The sequence below is a fragment of the Callithrix jacchus genome, chromosome 13, assembly GCF_049354715.1.
Source record: "Callithrix jacchus isolate 240 chromosome 13, calJac240_pri, whole genome shotgun sequence".
NCBI lineage: Eukaryota > Metazoa > Chordata > Mammalia > Primates > Cebidae > Callithrix > Callithrix jacchus.
In genome coordinates, this window is record NC_133514.1 from 52928680 (window position 1) to 52946299 (window position 17620).

General features: G+C 42.3%; 1 pseudogene; it reads right to left on the bottom strand.

The window, feature by feature from the left end:
- Positions 1-341: 341 nt before the first annotated feature.
- LOC128929382 (uncharacterized) lies at positions 342-14296 on the bottom strand (annotated as a pseudogene).
- Positions 14297-17620: the final 3324 nt, after the last annotated feature.

The following is a 17620-nucleotide window of genomic DNA, read 5'->3' on the forward strand; positions in this document are numbered from 1 at the left end:
TCACCATGTTAGCCAGGATGGTCTCGATCTCTTGACCTGGTGATCTGCCCGCCTCAGCCTCCCAAAGTGCTGGGATTACAGGCTTGAGCCACCGTGCCTGGCCTATATCCATTTTAAATGATTGTGTTAGCTTTAGTCTGGATAATGGATAGAAAAATAGTAATTTTAAGACAGAGTTAGGAGCAGGTGCGGCGACTGGACGAGAACAGGCAGTGGCCTGGATGTGGGGAATCTCCGTGGGGAAGGGACACCAGGGACAGTCGGGATGCATTTGGGAGAATTCACAGGACTTCGTGACTTACTGCATGGTGTCAGAATGTGGGGTAAGAAAGCTGGAGAAGTCAAGGGAGACTCCCCGCCACGCCCCGAGTTCTGGATGGGGCCACTGGGTAGAGAATGGTCCCATTCACCTGAGACAGGAAACAGAAAGGAGTGTAGGTATGAGAAGCTGGAGCCCTTCTGTGGAGCTGCTGAATCTGAGGCATTCACGCACATCCAGGGGGAGCAGGCACTGGTGCAGGTGGGACATGCGCATGCAGCACTCAGGGAGACAACTGGCCACACGCTTAGACCTGAGTGGTCAGAGGACACAGCAGACACTCCAAGCCCTCGGAAGAGATCTCACTAATCGTGGTGCAGAGAGGCTGGGAAGGGAAGAGAAACCAGGACCAAAGAAGCTCAGGCAGAGCAGAAAAAAAAAGCCAGCAAAGGGGATGCAGGGGCACCTCCAGAGGGAGTAGAATCCAGAAGAGGATCTGCAGCAGCATTGAGGCTCAGAAAATGTTTTCAGAACAAGGAGGTCAGCAGCATCACATGCAGCTAGGAGTCACCAGCCCAGAGCCATATAGAGGTCCTCAGTGGCCTTGCTGAGAGCTGTGTTGAGGTGACAGAATATGTGGATAAGGGAGAAGAGAGGAGGAGGGGACAGCCCCCCCACAAGGTGACCGTAAAGAGGAGAGGCAATGTGAGAACATAGGTTGGGGGAATTCCTTTTTTGAACCTATGAAAGATGCCTGAGGACATTTGAATGCAAGTGGGAAGGAGCACATAGAAAGAGCCCAGAGACACAGGTGGAGAAGAAATGGTCTCAGAGCAGTCGCTGTGGAGGCCAGAGTGGGGCAGCGGGGAGCACCAGGAACCCAGTACGAGGACCTGGGGAAGGAGGAAGGCAGGCTAGAGTGGGGAAGCTGGCCCTGAAAGCTCCAAGCTCTCCCCAGCAGGTTCTGCTCTGTGTGTGTGTGAGAAAGGAGCAGGGAGAACCAAAAGTCTGAGAGGAGTCCAGAAATATTGACATCACTTGAAGGAGGGCTTTCCTTCCAGTGAAGGAACTCCCCTCCTATCCTCTGGAAAGCCAGGGCCAAGGCAGTGAGGAAGGGAAGACACTATCCCGGGGGCAGGTGGGCACTCAGAGAGTGCAACCGGGAAGCCACCCTGGGCTGGGCGCTGGTGAAGCTCCCGTACAAACTTGATAGATTTCATTCTTTGGATCATTTATTCTGCAGTTCTGTGCATTTGTGGAGCTCCTACCATGAAGCAGGCCTGTTAAGGGAAGCCCTGGACAAACAATGACTGGGTGGGGATGGCAGCCCCCACAAGCTGACCCCCAGCAACACCACTCCAAACACTCCCCAGGCATCAGCCTCAGCTTACCCTGCAGCACTGCCAGAGTCCATCCTGCAGGAAGGCACTCAAGAGCTCTTGCTTTTTTTAAGTGGTCACTGGGGCTTTGGCCATATATTTCTCCCAACGCATGAGTCTGATGGTATTCCATATTTGAAGAAACTGAGTGACCACAGGCTGATTGGCTACATGACTTTCTAGGATCTCAGGATGTTTGAGGGATGCACAGCCTACAAACCGAGCAGACATAAATGGGACTGGTCTGACCGTGCCCTTCTCACCCAGCCTCCCTGGAGATGAATAGCACTTCAGGAAGGCAGGCCAGCAGGCTGCCTCTGAGGAAGAATGAATGACCTTCTGTTCAGATGGGCCGAGTGCCCGTGCAGGGCAGCCCCTCCATGGTGGGGAGGCCTCCCCCCCACACTACCCTGGAATCAATTCCATTTTGAAGAAACAGAGACCACCCTGAGGTGAAATTAAGCAGCTGAAATTGACAATATAAAAGAAAATACGACCACCCCAGACAGGAGGGAGCGGCTGCAGGAACTTGGGGGGCTGGACACAGTTGACTTATTAGCAGCTAATGTCTCATCTCATACTTGTGTCAGTAAGCAAATTACATAACCGCCCTGTGCCTCAGTTTCCCCATTTTTAAAATTTGGATAAAACAGAATACCTACCGTATAGGGTTGTCATGCAGATTCAATGGGTTAATATCTATATGAAGTGTTTAGACGAGTCGTGCCTGGCACTTAATAAATGATAAATAAATATTATTCCCTGCAAGTTGTCCTTTAAACTATGCAGACAACTCAGGGCCCTCCAACACTTCAGTGTAAGTTTTTCTGATGGAAACGCTGAGGTAACAGGCTTGCCATGGACACTTGGGAACTATGATGGAAACTCTTTCAGTGTAAAGGTAACTCTCTAAATCAAATTGGGGGAGCTTGTTCTAAAGACCATACAGGAAACCTAAATTCCAGGCTTCCCCCCACAAGCCCACGGTGCTCAGTCTCCCCAGAGAGGAGACTGGGTTGCCCCCTTTGCCCCCTGGAGTTCGGGTGGGCTCTGCCTCACGCTTTCCAGAGGACAAACTGAAGCTCTCCCCTCACTCCCCTCAGACTCATCTCACAACAGCACCAGCTTTAAGAGGCCTGTACACTAATTCAGAGTATTACAAAGTCACAAACTCCCATGTGAAAGACATGTTTCAGGCCAAGCATGTGGCTCATGCCTGTAATCCCAGCACTTTGGGAGGCTGAGGAGAATCACTTGAGCCCAGGAGTTCAAAACCAGCCTAGGCAAGATAGAGAGAATCCACCTCTACAAAAAAAGTAAAAATTAGCCTGTGCCTGTGGTCCCAGCTACTTAGAAAGCTGAAGCGAGAGGACTGCTTGAGCCCAGGAGTTCAAGACTGCAGTGAGCTATGATAGTGCCATGGCACTCTAGCCTGGGTGACAGAGCAAGACCCTGTCTCCAAAAATAAATAGATATAATAACAAATAATTAAAATAATAAAAATAAAAGGTATGTTTTGGACCTGGGAGCCAGTGGCTCACACCTGTAATCCAGGCAACCTGGGATGCCACTGTGTCCCAACCCAGCTGACAGACCCTAACTAAAAAGTAAAATAAAAGGCACATTTCAGAAGAAAAGGAAACCACCTGAAGATTGGTTTCCAGGGTCAATTCCCCTTACAGGCCTCGAGCCTTCAATCTTTGACTGCAATTTGCTTTCCGAACCCCCTGGGAGGGTGGGGCATGGGTTGGGTTTCATGACTGTGCCTCCCAAGGGTCAGTGGGAACAATATTGTGATTGATCTTGTGAACCCTGAGATGGAGATAAAGGCATGCCGTGTGTCTGCACTCTCTGCTCACATGGTTTGGAAGCCTGTCCTGCATCTCCAGTGCATCAGACCTGGACTGTCAGGCGTAGGCACAGCAGTGAGAGAGCCACACCTGAATCCATTTTATATTATTGCACATAGCTGGGGTTAGAGCAGACACGGGCAAAGAAGGCTTTCATTGGATTAAGTAAGCAGCCAGGATTTGAGGCAGGAATAAAGAAAGTGTTGACAGAGGATGAAGGACCTCCCCACAATACAAAAGCTGAGCTGGGAGATGAGAATAAGTGCATTTTTCTGATCGCCTCCTATCTGCTCGTGCAATCGCAAAACTGTTTTACATGAATTTACTTCCTGCCAATTAAAAGGACAAGAATTCATAAGAAAAAATTTCTTCAAAGTCATGATGAGCCTTTGACTATCTTCAATAATTTGCATGTAGAAAAAAACGTATCTAGGGCTGCGTGGGGGAGAGAAACAGGAAGGTATTACTGATCTTGGCTGAGCAGGCTCAGAAACTGCACCCATCAGCTGAGCACGGTGGCTCACGCCTGTAATCCCAGCACTTTGGGAGGCTGAGGCGGGCAGATCACGAGGTCAGGAGTCTGAGACCAGCCTGGCCAACATGGTGAAACCTCATCTCTACTAAAGATACAAAAAATTAGCCGGGCATGGTGGCGGGCACCTGTAATCCCAGCTACTCAGGAGGCTGAAGCAGGAGAATCTCCTGAACCCTGGAGGTGGAGGTTGCAGTGAGCTGAGATCATGCTACTGCACTCCAGCCTGGGCAACAGAGCAAGATTCTGTCTCAAAAAAAAAAAGAAAGAAAGAAAGAAAGAAACTGCACCCATCAAAGCAACCCTGTTTCTGGTGGAAGGAGCCTGCCGATGTCTCCCTCACCCCACTGCGTAGAAGCCCCTGGGCAGTGAGGCAGGGTGTGAAGGTGAAAGGCAGACTGGCGGTGGGAGGAGGGCCAAGTCCCCCCGGCCCACAGTATGGCCCAAGTCAACTTGACCATTCACGCCACACTCTTCAGCTCTGTGAGGTCAACCCTAGTGAAACAGCACTAGGCTGGAGCCATGGGTCAGAACAAAAGGCCTGTGTTTGCCTTACCTGGTTTTGTTTGCTCAGAAAGCCCGAGTGGAACCTATGGATTTCTCTCTCCATGCTCCTGCCCAAGGCTCCTGCACCTTTAATGCCTTGCAGGTTCACAAACAGCTGGCACCTTTGTAAAGATGACAAGCTGAAGATGAAATCCAGGTTAATATTTTCTTCCCTGTGTCTAGGAAGCTGTGTGGTATGTAAAAAGTCACAGAAATAATGCTTAGGACAAAAGCAAGTTTGAATGTAATTAACGAGGTCCAGGTAATGATGGTGTCAACAAACTGGAAAATTCTAGACAAAGAAAGGAAACGCTCCAACGTTTGGAGCTCTTTTTATACAAAATATACAATGCAAAGACAGTGCTGGCTCTGTGTGGGTAGAAGGGGTATGTGTCTCACCCATAGGTGTGCTGGTCAGTGACCAAGGCCACTGGAATTCATTCCTAGGATGCATCTCTGGCCTGGGGCCCAGGAGGCAGTGACCCTATGCTGAGGCTGTCAGCAGGCCAGGTGTCCTCACAGGTCCTCATTATCTAAAACAAGCTCACGAAATGAATCTTGGCAAAGAAACGAAGCCAAAAATATGGAGTCATGGCCTGAGATTATGAGGAAGAGAGTCTATTTCGAATTCTGCTGGACCCCAAGTGTCATGGCAACTTGGAGCACAGAGACATGCTGGGACCTGGTTCTGGTCTTGACTGGGTCGGGGATGGGGCATCCACTGACTTCCATGTGCCTTAGCTGCCTTGTTCATGAAATAAAGATAAAAGAAGATAATTTACAGGCACTAAAAGCTACAGCGCACTACACAATATGATTTATTTTTTCTTATCTACCTGGAAATGAATCCTCATCCATTTTTTTCTTTCTAAGTAGAGGCTTCATAAGTAAAAGCAACCAGGACAAGCTCATGAGTTTGGCGGTTATTAAAAATGTATATTATAATTTTCATAAATATTGATACATCAACATATATATAATATACAAATACAATTTTATTAACATAAACTGTGTGACAGAAATATATACTTATAAATTATTATAAATTGTTCATCATAAATATATACTTATACATTAAATATAATCGTATATATTAGATATATATGTATATTGCACACACGTTTCAGCCTATGTGTTAAATACTTACACTCCCAGCAACCTGTCATTACTCCCATTTTATACCCAAGAAAAACCAAGGGAGAGAAGTTCAGGAAGTTGCCCCAAACCATCCAGACGCTCCCTGACGAGCCCTGCAGTGAGAACTGCTCCACACAGAGGCCCTGGCATCCTCGGCTCCTGCTCCTCCCAGCTCATGGTAAGCCTGCCCAACAACAGGTTTGAGTGTGGATGAGAACAGTGGGGCTTCGCAGGCCACATCAGGAGGTCCCGTGGCACTGCACACACCTCTCCACCAGCTCCTCCCTGTCCCCCAAATCCTGCAACCCCACAGTGGTAGGGGGCATCACTGAGTCCCCTGTTGAGGTACAGGCAACAATCTTTCCTTCATAGGCTCCAAAGCTCACCCTCTGATGGCCTGGGACTCTCACTGTCCCCAACTTACACCAACCTGAATCCCACTTTCTTATATTTCCCCACACCATGATCTGCCCGGGGAATGCCCTCCCTTCTCCCTTCCACCTATCTAAACCCCACTGATCATCTCAGGCCGGGCTCACCTCGCCTCTTCCTCCAGCCCACATGGTTCTCTCCTTTCCAGAGCCCCTGCTCTCCTAAGCTCAGCCCTGCACAGCCTGATTTCTCCCATAACTATGCCCTGAGTGTTCACTTCACTGCTCCCAAACAGACTTCCAATTCTTTGAAAGTAGTGACTGTGTCACATACATTCTCCATCATCTCAAAGATGCTAAGCCTGGTGCTGAGCACAGTCCCAGCTCCACGCATTCTGACAAGTCGATGGAACTGATTGATGGGTTTCAATTAAGCAGTAGTGCCACGAGAACAAAGTAAAGGACGACTGGTGACATTCGGTAACGATGGCAGGAAGACTGGTTATTAGAGAACCCAGAAGTTTCATCAACTTCAAGCATGTGCTTCTTTTATACGGAGCAACCTAATGAGTTTTCTCATAAAAGCATCTGGGTGCATATTCTGGATGGCTTATCAAGGGATTAGTTGCAGATCTAATAAGAGGTGAGTTCATGTCCCATTATTATTTGCCAGTGACAGCAGTGGCCTGAGCCTCCGGGGCAGGAGGTGCCTGAAGGATGCAGGATCACCAACAGGCCCTGCCTGCCCCCAGTCTTCCAGGCGTGGTGCTCTTTCCCCATTTACAGTGGGGCTGGAAGAGAATGCTTTCTTACTTGTGTGTCCATTCAGAATGTTGGAAAGGTGATGACGCTGAGGCTTTATCAGCTCCTAAGGACACGAAACCTGTCATGGCTTAACAAGCCATACCGCAGAGGGCAGCTCCAGCTCCCAGAGTCTTTGCTCTCTGTTACCTAATTAACTAGAAAAAATGCCTCTGTGCTCATTTAAAATGCTAGAACCCCCAAAATGACCTATGTTACTTCCCTTACTCTTTGATGTGTGTGAGGATCCCTACACTTTGACTCTCAAGTGGTTTTACTCTATGAAACCTTGATCATGATTGGTACAATCTGTTTCACTTTTATTCCTCTGCAGATACTGCCTCAACACAAAATGAGGCACTAGATGCTGGTAACGTGGCCATGCTTGGTCATGGGGACTTCAAAGCTGATAATCCCTGTGTGGTAGGTGGGAAACAGAATTCAATAATAAATTGTATTTAGATTTAATAAAGAATGCACAAACATTAAAATACTGATTGGTTACAGAAAGCAGAGTTTGAGGAAAAACTATTGGCTATAGTTTTCATTTTCATTAAAGAGCAGCACCATCTGTGAATAATCAAACCCATTAGTAATATTCATCTATACTGTAAAATAATATGTACAAAGAAAAGTTAGTGATTGTACTGATTTTATTACTTTTACTAAGCCATTTTATGTTCTTCACACTCAATTCAAAGAAATAAAACATAATCTGAAGGAAAATATGTACTTACTATTATTCATAATAAAAAGTTGGCTTCATTCTCCAAGCCTGGGCATATGATACAATAGGGAGCACTTAAGGGCTCAAGTGGATCAATGCACCAGTTTGACTCTCAGCCACTGAATAGAATCTCATTCATATTTGGTGACTGGACTAACTCCATGGGTGCTGTGATAGACTGAACCACTTCTGCAGTATCCCCAGATCTCACTTATTTAGTGACCCTACACCAGAAAATGTAGAATCCACCTGTTCATAAATTACATCTAAATGCCATCTCTTTATTAGAAGTTGGGAAAAAAGGGGCCCTTTCTTGAGCACATGGATAAAACTACTACTGTAGTCAAAGATTGCTGGATTAATACTGTATTGTTATGATGAAGATAAGGTGCACATTGATACCAGTGTCAGATTAAGAAACTTCCAGCTGAGGAAGTCCACCATTACAGAGGTGGGCCACCACTGCTGAGGCAGTCCTAACAATACTCCTATAAATAGGACTGCAGGGAAGTTTACACAGCATCTGGGTGGAGCCCACAACAGATCAGCAACACCTCTGCTGGCAGACCGTGACTATGCCTCCTCGCTGGGCAGGGAATCCCTGAGAAAAGTCAGCAGCATGACAGAAACTTATAAATAAAGCCCTAACTTCCCAGGACAGAGCACCAGGGGGAAAAAAAAAAGCGGTTATGAGTTCTGCTGCAGCAGACTTAAATGTACCTGCCCAGCAGCTCTGAATGGAAAAATGGAGCTCCCAGCACAGCACTTGAGCTCCTATAAAGACAGACTGTCTCCTCAAGCAGCTCTCCAACCCCCATATATCCAAAGAGTCACGTCATGAAGGAGAGCTCAGACTGACATCTAGTGGGTATCCATCTGGGACAAAAGTAGCAGAAGAAGAAACTGGCAGCAACCCTCACTGTTCTGCAGCCACTGCAGGTGATTCCCAGGCAAGCAGGGTCTGGAGTGGACCTCAGCACTCCTACAGCAGAGGGCCCTGACTATAACAAGAAAAACAAAGAAACAGAAAGAAATAACTTCATCATCAACAAAAAGGACGTCCACTCAGAGACCCCACCTCAAAGTCACCAACTACAAAGACCGCAGGTAAATAAATCCACAAAGATGTGAAGAAACCAGGGCAAAAAGGATGAAAACACCAAAAACCAGAATGCCTCTCCTCCTCCAAGGGATCACAACTCCTCACCAGCAAGGGAACAATGCTGGATGGAGAATGAATCTGATGAATTGACAGAAACAGGCTTCAGAAGGTGGGTAATAAGAAACTTCCCTAGCTAAAAGAATATGTTCTAACCCAATACAAAAAAACTAAGAACCTCGAAAAAAGTTTTGACAAAATGCTAACAAGAATAAACAGCTTAGAGAGGAACATAAATGAATTAATGGAGCTGAAAAACACAACTCAAGAACTTCATGAAGCATACACAAGGTTCAATAGCCAAATTGACCAAGTAAAAGAAAGGATATCAGAGGTCAAAGATCAACTCAATGAAATAAAATGAGAAGGCAAGATTAGAGAAAAAAGAGTAAAAAGAAATGAGCAAAGCCTCCAAGAAATATGGGATTATGTGAAAAGACCTAACCTACATTTGATAGGTGTACCTGAATGAGATGGAGAGACTGAATCCAAGCTGGAAAATACTCTTCAGGATATTATTCAGGAGAACTTCCCCAATGTAGAAAGGCAGGCCAATATGCAAGTCCAGGAAATACAGAGAACACCACAAAGATATTCCTCAAGAAGAGCAACCCCAAGGCACATAATCATCAGATTCACCAGAATTGAAATGAAGGAAAAAATGTTAAGGGAAGCCAGAGAGAAAGGTCGGGTCACCCACAAAGGGAAGTGCACCAGACTCACAGCAGATCTCTCAGCAGAAATCCTATAAGCCAGAAGAGAATGGGGGCCAATAGTCAACATCCTTAAAGAAAAGAACTTTCAACCTAGGATTTCATATCCAGCCAAACTAAGTTTCATAAGTGAAGGAGAAATAAAATCTTTTATGAACAAGCAATTACTCAGATTGCATCACCATCAGACCTGCCTTACAAGAGCTCCTGAAAGAAGCACTAAACATAGAAAGGAACAACCAGTACCAGCCACTCCAAAAATGTACCAAATGGTAAAGAGCATTGACACAATGAAGAAACTACATCGACTAACAGGCAAAACAACCAGCTAGCATCAAAATGGCAGGATCAAATTCACACATAACAATATTAACCTTAAATGTAAATGGGCTAAATGCCCCAATTAAAAGGCACAGACTGGCAAACTGGATAAAAAGCCAAAACCCATTGGTGTGCTGTATCCAGGAAACCCATGTCATATGCAAGGATACAAAAAGGCTCAAAATAAAGGGATGGAGGAAGATTTAACAAGCAAATAAAGAGGAAAAAAAAGCAGGAGTTGCAATCCTAGTCTCTGATAAAATAGACTTTAAACCAACAAAAATTGAAAGAGACAAAGAAGGACATTACACAATGGTAAAAGGATCAATGCAACAAGAAGAGCTAATGATCCAAGATATACACTCTCCCAATACAGGAGCACCCAGATACATAAAGCAAGTTCTTAATGACTCACAAAGAGACTTAGACTCCCACACAATAATAGCGGGAGACTTTAACACTCCACTGTCATTATTAGACAGATCAACCAGACAGAAAATTAACAAGGATATTCAGGACTTGAACTCAGACCTAGACCAAGCAAAGCTAATAGACATTTACAGAATGCTCCACCCCAAATCCACAGAGTATACATTCTTCTCAGCACCACATCACACCTACTCTAAAATTGACCACATAATTAAAAGTAAATCACTCCTCAACAAATGCAAAAGAACAGAAATCATAACAGTCTCTCAGACCACAGTGGAATCAAGTTAGACCTCAGAATTCAGAAACTAACTCAGAACCACACAACATCATCAAAACTGAACAAGTGGCTCTTGAATGTTGACTGGATAAACAATGAAATGAAGGCAGAAATAAAGATGGTCTTCAAAACCAACTAGAATGAAGACACAATGTACCAGAATCTCTGGGACACATTTAAAGCAGTATCTAGAGGAAAATTTATAGCAATGAATGCCCACATGAGAAGCAAGGAAAGATCTAAAATTACACCCTATTATCAAAATTGAAAGAGCTAGAGGAGCAAGGTCAAAAAAAACTCAAAACTTAGCAGAAGACAAGAAATAACTAAGATCAGAGCAGAACTGAAAGAGATAGAGACAAAAAAAGTTCAAAAAATTAATTAATCCAGGGGTTGGTTTTTTGAAAAGATCAACAAAATAGACAGATCATTAGCCAGATTAATAAAAAAAAGAAAATAATCAAATAGATGCAATAAAAATTGATAAAGGGGATATCACCACAGATTCCACAGAAATACAAACCACAATCAGAGATTACTACAAACAACTCTATGCACATAAACCAGTAAACCTGGAAGAAATGAATAAATTCCTGGACACTTGTGTCCTCCCGAGCCTAAACCAGGAAGAAGACGAAACCCTGAATAGACCAATAACAAGGGCTGAAGTTGAGGCAGCAATTAATAGCCTACCCACCAAAAAAAGCCCAGGTCCAGATGGGTTCACAGCCAAATTCTACCAGACATACAAAGAGGAGCTGGTACCACTCCTTCTGAAACTATTCCAAACAATCCAAAAAGAGGGAATCCTCCTCAAATCACTTTATGAGACCAACATCATCCTGATATCAAAACCCAGCAGAGACTCAACAAGAAAAGAAAACTTCAGGCCAATATCCATGATGAACATAGATGCAAAAATCTTCAATAAAATACTGGCAAACACATTGCAACAGTATATCAAAAAGCTTATCCATCACAATCGAGTAGACTTCATCCTGGGGATGCAAGGCTGGTTTAACATAGGCAAGTGTATAAACAAATTCACCACATAAACAGAACCAAAGACAAAAACCACATGATTATCTCAATAGATGCAGAGAAGGCCTTTGACAAAATTCAATAGCACTTTATGCTAAAAACTCTCAATAAACTAGGTATTGATGGAACGTATCTCAAAATAATAAAAACTATTTATGACAAACCCACAGACAATATCATACAGAATGGGCAAAAACTGGAAGCATTCCCTTTGAAATCTGGCACAAGACAAGGATGCCCTCTCTCACCACTGCTATTCAATATAGTATTGGAAGTTCTAGCCAGAGAAATCAGGCAAGAAAAAGAAATAAAGGGTATTCAAATAGGAAAGGAGGAAGTCAAATTGTCTCTATTTGAAGATGACATGATTTTCTATTTAGAAGACCCCATCGTCTCAGCCCCAAATCTCCTGATAAGCAACTTCAGCAAAGTCTCAGGATACAAAATCAATGTGCAGAAATCACAAGCATTTCTATACACCAATAACTGACTTAAAAAGAGCCAAATCAAGAAGAAACTGCCGTTCACAATTGCTACAAAGAAAATAAAATACCTAGGAATACAACTAACAAAGGTTGTAAAGGACCTCTTCAAGGAGAACTACAAACCACTGCTCAACGAAATAAGAGAGGACACAAACAGATGGAGAAACATTCCATGCTCATGGATAGGAAGAATCGATATTGTGAAAATGGCCATATTGCCCAAAGTAATCTATTGATTCAACCCTATTCCCATCAACCTGCCAATGACCTTCTTCACAGAACTGGAAAAAAACACCTTAAACTTCATATGGAACCAAAAGAGAGCCCACATAGCCAAGTCAATACTAAGCAAAAAGAACAAAGCTAGAGGCATCACACTACCTGACTTCAAACTATACTATCAAGACTACAGTAATCAAAACAGCATGGTACTGGCATCAAAACAGAGATATAAACCAGTGAAACAGAACAGAGGCCTCAGAGGCAATGCCACACATCTACAATGATCTGATATTTGACAAACCTGACAAAAACAAGCAATGGGGAAAGGATTTCCTGTTTAATAAATCGTGTTGGGAAAACTGGCCAGCCATGTGCAGAAAACAGAAACTGGACCTCTTCCTGATACCTTACACTAAAATTAATTCCAGATGGATTAAAGACTTAAACATAAGATATAACACCATAAAAACCCTAGAAGAAAACCTAGGCAAAACCATTCAGGACATAGGCATAGGCAAGGACTTCATGACTAAAACATCCAAAACATTGGCAACAAAAGCCAAAATAGACAAATAGAATCTAATTAAACCCCAGGGCTTCTGCACAGCAAAAGAAACAATCATTAGAGTGAATTGCAATCAACAGAATAGGAAAAAATTTTTGCAATCTACCCCTCTGACAAAGGGCTAATATACAGAATCTACAAGGAACAAAAACAGATTTACAAGAAAAAAAGCCCATTCAAAAGTGGGCAAAGAATATGAACAGACAGTTTTCAAAAGAAGACACATGTGAGGCCAACAAACATAGGAAAAAATGCTCATCGTCACTGGTTATCAGAGAGATGCAAATCAAAACCACATTGAGATGCCATCTCACGCCAGTTAGAATGGTGATCATTAAAAAATCTGGAGACAACAGATGCTGGAGAGGATGTGGAGAAATAGGAACACTTTTACACTGTTGGTGGGAGTGTAAATCAGTTCAACCATTGTGGAAGACAGTGTGGCGATTCCTCAAGGACCTAGAAATAGAAGTTCTATTTGACCCAGCAATCCCATTACTGGGTATCTATCCAAAGGATTATAAATTGTTCTATTATAAGGGCACATACACACGAACGTTCACTGCAGCACTGTTTACAATAGCAAAGACTTGAAACCAACCCAAATGCCCATCGATCATAGACTGGACAGGGAAAATGTGGCACATATACACCATGGAATACTCTGCAGCCATAAAAAACAATGAGTTCGTGTCCTTTGTAGGGGCATGGATGAACCTGGAAACCATCATTCTCAGCAAACTGACACAAGAACAGAAAATCAAACACTGCATGTTCTCACTCATAGGTGGGTGTTGAACAATGAGAACACATGGACACAGGGAGGGGAGCATCACACACTGGGGTCTGCTGGGGGGGAACTAGGGGCAGGACAGCAGGGCGTGGGGAGTTGGGGAGGAATAACATGGGGAGAAATGTCAGATATAGGTGATGGGGAGGAAGGCAGCAAACCACATGCCATGTATGTACCTATGCAACAATCTTGCATGTTCTTCACCTGTGCCCCAAATCCTAAAACACGATAAAATATATATTAAAATATATGTTTTTTTATAAAAAAGAAAACTTCCATAACTTGGATCAATTCTTCAAATAATAGAGGAAGTTCCTTTTCCAGGCTGACAATTAGTCCTGTATTGGTACTGCTGCTGGCTATGAAACTCACCACCAACGGTAAATGATTAAATTGAAACACCTGGTAGGTGTTATAGAAACAGATGATACTTTGATTTTTTGAAAGTCCAAGTTTGCTCCCTTGGTCTGTTGCAAGGGCAAAAGTAGGTAAGAAACCAGGTTGCAAGCATGTTCTGGAGCATTATCATTGGCCTCTTTAATAAGAGGTATTCTATCTCTATCTGACACCACAATAGCATGGAGCCCTTCAACACTTGGTAACTTTTTATATAAGAATCGCTTTAGGTCATCTGCCATGATGAACCCCCTTCTCTCGCAGGATCAATCTCCATGCCTGGGGTTTCTGGGCTTCCTGGTTCTCTCCACTGTCACTTCGGGGACAGCTTTAAAGGCTGGCTCCTCCTCAAGCCACTGTCACGTGATTCATTGATAGTTTTATAAGAATATAAAATCATTATAGGCCTCAAATTTTTCCACCATTTTTCATAAACAATGTCTGGCATTAAAATTAAAATAACCATGCAAGAAAACATCAAGAAAATCAACAAAATGGGAATCTACTTTTTGGATTCCTGATAATTGAGATATAAGGCACAGAATTTAAAATAGTTCTTCTTATGTTCAAGTAGATAAAAATAAAGTTTTAAATTTTGTCAGGAACTAGAAACTACTTTTAAAAGAAAATCCTAGAAATAACAAAATGTACCAATCAAAATTAAACTCTTATTTGTATAGGTTTAACCACAGATTAGGCACAGCTGAAGAGAAAAATGGTAACATAGAAGCCTGACCAGAAAAAAAATGTCCAGGAATAAAGTCAAAAATGAAGTGAAATACAAAAGAGAGGATAAGATACATAGGAGATATAATGAGAAGGTCTAACATGTAAAACATTCAAGCCCTATAAAGGGAGAAGAAAGAATTTAGGTAAAAGCTGTATTATAAGAAATAACGGTGGAATTTTTTCCACAACCAATTAAAAATGTCAAGTCTCAAAGTCCAAAAGGCTTTCAAATCCCAAGCAGAATAAACATAGAAACAAAACAACAACAAAAAAAAGCTTTCACACCTCCTTAATATTAAAACTGCTGAAAACCAAAGACAAAGAGAATTATCTTTTAAAAGTCTGAGAAAAATAGACAAATTTTTTGACAGTGCTTAAATACATATGGTTTAACACAAGATAAAGATACAGTTTAGCAATAGCATTAAAGGATATGCATCAAACAAAGTCACAAGGAGCAGTCAGGAGAGGTCAGGTGCAGGCACCTGCTCTTCACTCAGTAAGTGTCCTTTCAGGACTTCATTTCTTGCTTGGATCAGGAACCACTGGGAGCCAAAATAGAGTCTCAGTTTGGAATTTTTACATTTTGCTGGTCACATAGGCATATTCCTGCTAGGAAACCAGACTCAGCAGGAGAGTTCTTTCTGGATCTCATTGTACCAGGGAAAAGCATCAATCACAGTGTCAAAAATAAACAATGCTAACAAGCTAGTATAATATGACCTGAAAATTCTCAGACTTGTGATTACAAAGTTACACTATGAATGCTTCAGGCTTGTCTGGAGGTCAGTGCCATGTGGGAGTTTTCAAAACACTGCCCGGGCTGATTTTAAGTCTGCTGAAAATGCCCCAGCACAATAAAACAATAAGGAAAAGACAAAAAAACTCAATAGGGAAAAAGTGGCAAATAATAAAATCACAGATATCATAGAAAAGGAAATACATCTGGCATTTGTTTATATAAATGTGAGTTTCAACCACAAACATAAAAAGATAATGGCAGGTGCAAATGATATATAATTTGCAACATTATTTATGGGTAGTAGATATTCGATATTTTTAAATATCTAATATAATTTAAGTGCACACAAATTTTGACCTAGAAGCTTACCTTAACAACATATATTTACCTGTGTGAAATTATGACTAAGGTTCTTTTTTTTTTTTTTGTATTTGAGAAAGTTTAATTATTTGAGAGATTTCCCATACAACAGATACTCTGTAAACAAATATCAGAGATCAGAGAATGAATGCAATTAAAGCTGATATAGAACTCCCTCTGAAGGGATCTTTGTAAACATCAATTTCTGAATCAGTGTTATGAATATTTTGAAACACACACAAATCACATTTCACTCTGCTTTTATCTATATTTTTTAAATGCCAAAAAAGTCATTTTGAGCATGTAGCATTTTGAATTCCCGCCATCAATGCATGGTAGTCCTTTGTTTTCCCCATTCATATTGCCACTCGTCATTATAAGAACTATGTGCTTTAACCATTGTAATAGGTGAGTAATGGTATCTAACTTATTTAAATGCACATGTCACACATCTCTAATAAAAATTCATACTTAAAATTTTCACATAATTTTTGGTGAGATGCCTCTCCTGATAGTTGGTTCATTTTTAACTGCATTGTTTTCTTTTGATTAGTTTTTTTGTTTTTTTTTTGTTTTTCTTTTAAATTTTTTATTGGATTATAGGTTTTGGGGTACATGAGCAGAGCATGCAAGACAGTTGCGTAGGTACACACATGGCAGTGTGCTTTGCTTTTCTAAGAAAAGGTTCTTTTTTTTTAATTGCACTTTAGGTTCTGAGGCAATGGGAAGAACATGCAGGATTGTTGCATAGGCACATACATGACAATGTGGTTTGCTGCCTCCATCCTTATCACCTATATCTGGCATTTCTCCCCAACTCCCTACACCCCACTGTCCCTTTCTTAGTTCTCCGCAACAGACCCCAGTGTGTGATGCTCCCCTCCTTGTTTCCATGTGTCCTCATTGTTTAACATCCGCCTATGAGTGAGAACATGCGGTGTTTGATTTTCTGTTCTTATGTCAGTTGGCTAAGAATGATGGTTTCCAGGTTCATTCATTTCCCTACAAAGGACACGAACTCATCATTTTTTATGGCTGCATAGTATTCCATGGTGTATATGTGCCACAGTTTCCCTGTGCAGTCTATCATTGATGGGCATTTGGGTTGGTTCTAAGTCTTTGCTATTGTACGGTGCCACAATGAACATATGTGTGCATGTGCCTTTATAATAGAACTATTTATAATCCTTTGGATATATACCCAGTAGTGGGATTGCTGGGTCAAATGGAATTTCTATTTCTAGGTCTTTGAGGAATCGCCACACTGTCTTCCACAATGGTTGAACTGATTTACACTCCCACCAACAGTGTAAAAGTATTCCTATTTCTCCACATCCTCTCCAGCATCTGTTGTCTCCAGATTTTTTAATGATCGCCATTCTAACTGGCGTGAGATGGTATCTCAATGTAGTTTTTATTTGCATTTCTCTAATGATCAGTGATGATGAGCATTTTTTCCTATGTTTGTTGGCCTCACATGTGTCTTCTTTTGAAAACTGTCTGTTCATATTCTTTGCCCACTTTTGAATGGGCTTGTTTTTTTCTTGTAAATCTGTTTTTGTTCCTTGTAGATTCTGTATATTAGCCCTTTGTCAGATGGTAGATTGCAAAAATTTTTTTCTGTTCTGTTGGTTGCCAATTCACTCTGATTGTTTCTTTTGCTGTGCAAAAGCCCTGGGGTTTAATTAGATTCTATTTGTCTATTTTGGCTTTTGTTGCCAATGTTTTGGATGTTTTAGTCATGAAGTCCTTGCCTATGCCTATGTCCTGAATGGTTTTGCCT